This window comes from Hordeum vulgare, chromosome 5H, assembly GCF_904849725.1.
Source record: "Hordeum vulgare subsp. vulgare chromosome 5H, MorexV3_pseudomolecules_assembly, whole genome shotgun sequence".
In the NCBI taxonomy this organism is placed as follows: domain Eukaryota; kingdom Viridiplantae; phylum Streptophyta; class Magnoliopsida; order Poales; family Poaceae; genus Hordeum; species Hordeum vulgare.
Genome location: NC_058522.1, coordinates 165,977,499 through 165,982,966, shown reverse-complemented (window position 1 = coordinate 165,982,966; position 5,468 = coordinate 165,977,499). Strand labels below are relative to the sequence as shown.

The window sequence follows — 5,468 nt, the reverse complement described above, 5'->3', positions numbered from 1 at the left end:
TTACGTGCTAAATTTTTCCATGAGGTCAGCCTTAACTTGTGCTCAACCCATGGGGAAGAAGATTATATTACATGTATGCTTTCAGCGGGAATATTATTAAAGATGGGAGCATGTGGATTGATTCGCATCAACATGAAATTGTTAGCTCGCGCTCATTATCTATTTTGCCCTGGTTAGTAATAGTGGAAGATATCCAAATAATCTATGCAGTTCAACTTCTCTATGTGTAACGCCCCAGAAATTAAACCATATTTTTATTAATTATTTTTTTGCGTGAAATAAAACTTTTGAATATAACTTGCTTCCTTGCTTATTTCACAGACTCCTCTCTACAAAATTTTCCTCCAAGTAGACTGTTGAAAAGTATTCTGGACTTGATTTTTTGTTTGAAATCATTTTATTTCATTTTATAAATTTAGTGGGGAAATATTTTTTATAAAAATAATTTCCAAATTAAAAAAAATCAAGGCATTTTCATACTTTTAAGTGACTTTGTTGCACTGCAACCATTTCATAAATTTATTAAAAACTTTCATAAAAAAATGGAGATGTCAAGTAATGTATATGATTCACTTTTATGCAAAAACCAATGATTGTCCTTTAAAAAGTTTGAGCAAAGCATCCCCACTTTCATTCTGGCCCAATTTAGCGGTTTGAACTGCAACCCTATTTTAAATTGCCCTATTGGCCATAAGATTTTTCCTCCTCGAAGTACATCCTACCAAACCATTAAGTCCGGAAGTTTAACCCCATTGGATTATTTTAAGTGCATGAAATAACCACGTGCCGTTTCTTTCCAAAAATGTTATTCACCAAAAGTTGCACTAACAAGTTTTCTATTTTATCAATCTGACCACGCCATCACCTTTAGTGTCCAAAAATACCCCTCTCTCGAAAGTTTGGGTGCCACTAAAGTCTTTTATATGCCACTGGCATTTCATCAAACACCTAGAGAGCATAGACAGTTTTGGCATGGTTCAAAATTTGCTTTGGGAACTTTATTCCCTCGCATAACCAGCTCGTCTAGCAGCCTTGCCTTAGCAATTAACCTAGCCCTGGGAAGTTTCATATGCATCAAAGCCCTCTAGCTGTGCCTGGCATTTCCTCGAATAGTTGATGAGCGTGCCCAAAGCGCGAGCGGAAGGTGCATATTGCACGAGGTTGCGCTGATCCGCCGCGTCCACCAACCCCGCGTCCCTGGCCCCTCACCGCTCGCAGAGCCGCGCCGCATCGTGCCACAACCCAACTGACCTTCTCTCCCTGCTCTATAGCCCCCCGCCGAGTCACCAGCAAGCCAAGCGCTAGCCACCGCCGTCGCCTGCTGCGGTTGGTGTCGTGCATGCCAGCTGGCGCGCCCCCAAGCACTCCAGCAAGTCGTGCTCATCCGCAGCTAGGTCGGTAACCCTGACATGCCCCGCCGTCTAGCCCCGCCTCCCCTGTTCGCCAACAGTGGTCACCGCCGCCGTGCTTATCCTCAGGATTCCGATGAACCGACTCGACCGTGGCTATATAAATGCACATACCCCTCTAGCATCATCATTTCCTCTCCCTGCAACCCCCTGAGCATTCTCAAAGCAGCAAGTCGACCGGGGGATCCGAATTTCTCCTCCTCCGACAAGCGTGGCCGCCGAGGACACCGGTCGATTCCCATGCTTCCACAGCCCCCCTCTCCCCGTTCCTGCTACATAAGCTTCGGTATGACCATGCTAAACCACTCACCTCCTCAAATTTTCCGTGAGAGAGCCCGTAGGAGGAACCCCATTTTCATCCGATGCCGCCGCCCACCGGGAAGCTCGCCATCGGCAGCTGTGTCCGTCCCAAAGGTCGTGGAGCCCCGCCACCAGGCCGCCTCGAGACCCTGAGCACGACGGTGCGGTCGACATCCGGTGTCGTGTCCCCAATCACCGGTGAGGCTCGTCGGGAGCTCCTCCTCCGCTCGGCCACAGGAGGGAGAAGGACGATTTGACCAGGGGTCAAATCTTTACCGGCTATCTTACCTCGGGAAACCCATCGAGGTGATTTTAATAAAAAAACTCTTACTGTTTATGACATTAAACTCGTAGTATATATTAATATTTTTTTAAATACTCATATCTTTTAAACCGTAACTCTAAATTTAACATATTATACATGAAATTTGATTAGAAAAATATGTAGAATTTAAATATGATATTATTTAAATATGATATTATTTTATCTGTTAAACGTTTAATAAAAGTACTATCTCGGGTGCAATCTTAATAAATAAGTCATTATTCGTCTTTCTTTCATACCGGTACTCATCCGGGTTGGGAATGAACACGGATTAGAGATGAAACTGAAGGTTACTTGACTGATTCTTTGTACGTATTAAATCTACATGCAAGCCGTGTTAAAATAGAAGACCTGTAAAATTTTGAACTGCATTTTTGTAAGATATCGTAATTATAAATTCTCAAACTATAGACATTTTTTATAAATTAAGAGCGTGTGCCGTGTGGTATTTATTTCTCCCATTACAACGCATGGGCCCTTTTGCTAGTCTAACCTATGGAGATCGCGCGTCTGCGACTGAGCCGCACCGTAGCAGTCCTAAATGATGGCGTCTTTTCGTGGAGTACATATTCCTTGTTTGAAAGCATATTAATTACTGAACCATTTTCTTTTCTGTGTTTATTTAAAAACAGAATTTGACCTAACTTTGACTTCTTATAACTTTTAAAATACAACTTCAAATAAGTTGATTCTTTTTCTGTTATCTCTCAAATTTCATCTAGTTTATACACATATTTATTTAAAAAGATTCAAACAACATTTCTACATTGTTTTGGAAATGTGTGTTGATTCCAATATTTTCCAAAATAGGAAAATTGGAGGGGAGAATCCTTTCAAAGATTTTGGAGTGCACACCACCCTTCTTCATACCCAAGGCAAACATCTTGAACACTGATTTGTGATAAGTTGAGTGATTTCTTGCTGCCATGAGTAAATGCATGATTATGTTAGTTAGACAAAAATTTCCATGTAAAAAAATATGTATGCATGAATGCATGTGATGGGTATTTATTTGTTGTTGACCACAAAATACATATGATAGTGGGTACTGCCTCCTACCACATATGCCTATGCTGGTCCGGACAACCTCATAGTAAGGTTTGTTGTGGGTAAAAGTGTGACCGTGAAACTGATATCTCTTTGTGACGAGAGTGATCGGTGAGGGCATATCGGGGTATGATGGTGGTAACAGGGTCGGATATCATTTGGAAATTTTGTGATGCTAACCATTGCAGGAAAACTTAAAACTCCTGAGTCGATCGTAGATCGAGTCTTGTGCCAGTAACCCTCATACTAGATTTGTGCTACCACTTGTCCCTGACACGGGTAGGGTATAGTTCAGTAAGTCGTCAACCCCTTTTCTTGCACACACACCATACAGAGAGGCCATAGTGAAAGATACCACTTATCACTGGTAGGCTTGTCACTTGGTCCGGGGGCATGGATGATTGGATTGGACCGAGGGGGTAGCGCCCCTCTTTGCACGCGGTAAAATTTTGTTGATCCCTTGCTAATCGAGAGTGTGGTCTCCCCACTTAGAGTTTTTCTTAATGATTGCCTTGGGTGATTCGTGGCATTGGGAAGTTAAGCTGGTGTGTGCGGGTCAGGTGTGGTTTCAACCTAAAGACCGTAAGCGGAATTAGCCAACATTTCAGGTTGACTAAGGAAATTTGTTACTTGTAGGTACAGAGTACACCCTCTATAAAATTAAATATCTATTCGAGTAGTCGAGTCCGCTGGTAAGGACTAAAGGCTAGGTTATGTAAAGTGTCGTTCTAAGTGTCAGTCTTTGGAGGAATTAATTGAAGCATCATGATGATCATGAACCATGGTGGATGATCATAATTATTAGGAATATTGTTGTGGACTAACCATTTCTTGCATAAGAATGTTTGAGTGTCCCTTCGGAAGGTTCTACCTTCTAGATACTCATTGTTACTATTTTCATATAAGCCCTTTATGTGGCGTCGCTCACACACCCGAGTGTGGCAATTGTTATTTTCATATAAACCCTTTATGTGACGTCGCTCCAAACGCTCGTTTGTGCCAACTGTTATTATTTTCATATAAGCCCTTTATGTAGCATCGCTCACACGCCCGAATGTGGCAATTGTTATTATTTCTATATAAGCCCTTTATGTGGCTTCACTCAAATGCCCGGCCGAGGCACATTTTATATTGTTATCCTTTCGAGGCGTCCCTTCACACAACCGATCGGAGTGTCCTTATTTCCTCGCAATTTTTGAGAGGTTTACCGCCCGATGTTCCATTTTACTTTTATTATCGTTCATTGATTGCTTATTTACCTTCAGTAGGGATAAATTATATTATTACTTGCTTTTAAGAATTTATCTTAAGACTGATTTAATATTTGTAATTAATTTTGCTACATATAAATCGCTGATGTGTTATGCATGCATGTTATTACTTACTCATTGTTATTATATTCTTATAAGGCCTTTTATGGTTTTGTCGATTCTTATTTCATTATAAGCCCATTATGTGGTGTCTCCCAAGACGCCGACTGTTGCATTATATTTATTGTGATGATATAAGTCCCTTTATGTGACGTTGCTTAGACACCCGATTCCGACTCATATTGCGTGTCCTTTCGAGTTGTTGCTTCAAGCGCCCGATCGACACATTCAAGTTATTGTTACGCTCTTCCTTGATTTCTTATACATAATTGGCAGGAATGATTTATCTCCATAATTGCATCCATAAATTAAATCTTATGGCACATTAGGGTTATTAAGATTTTAGTGCATGCATCTCACCTGCTTTTACTTATCTACTTTCATGATGTTTGCGAGTACATTCAAAGTACTTACTGGATTGTCCCTGACTATTGTCTTGGCCACATTGCATATTTGGAGAGGAGCACGATGATGACACCCGGAACCTAAGCATCGAGGATAGCAGCCTTGCGAGATAGGAGTTATCCAGGTTACCTATTCCTGTGGTAATGGAGACCCTTGGACGTTGGAGACCCATGAGTAGCTTCCGCCATCAGCCACTAGGTGAATTGTTATACCCCATGGTCCTTCATGGTCTTGTACCCCAAATTTTGTAAATTACTTGGAATTTCTGTATCATGTGAGTGTCCACCAGCTAATAGTAATCCTAGGGCTCGTGAACGCAAGGACATGTTACTAGGGGTTTTATATCCCATAAAACGGGTCACGACACTTGGTCAATGAAAGTTTATTCACATGGATTTCATAATTATAGGAATTGGTTGCACACGGTTCCAAATTAGTGTCAAATCAAAAGGATTTTGGGTATAGATTTCCTTGTGACGGCCCAGGGCGCGGCGGTAGCCTAGAGCCTCGAGCATTATACAAGGGCGTGTTTTAGGAGTAACCCATTACCTTGTGGGTGGAACTTCCACGACATTGGCATTCTTCTTGGCGAGAATTATTGCAATAGGATAA

General features: G+C 41.6%; 1 long non-coding RNA gene across 1 annotated transcript; it reads left to right on the top strand.

Annotated features, from left to right (window-relative positions):
• The first annotated feature begins 1,180 nt into the window (after nucleotides 1-1,180).
• LOC123398854 lies at nucleotides 1,181-5,262 on the top strand. Its single transcript, XR_006610272.1, has 2 exons — nucleotides 1,181-2,015; nucleotides 2,845-5,262. It is a non-coding gene; the product is annotated as an uncharacterized LOC123398854 (long non-coding RNA).
• Nucleotides 5,263-5,468: the final 206 nt, after the last annotated feature.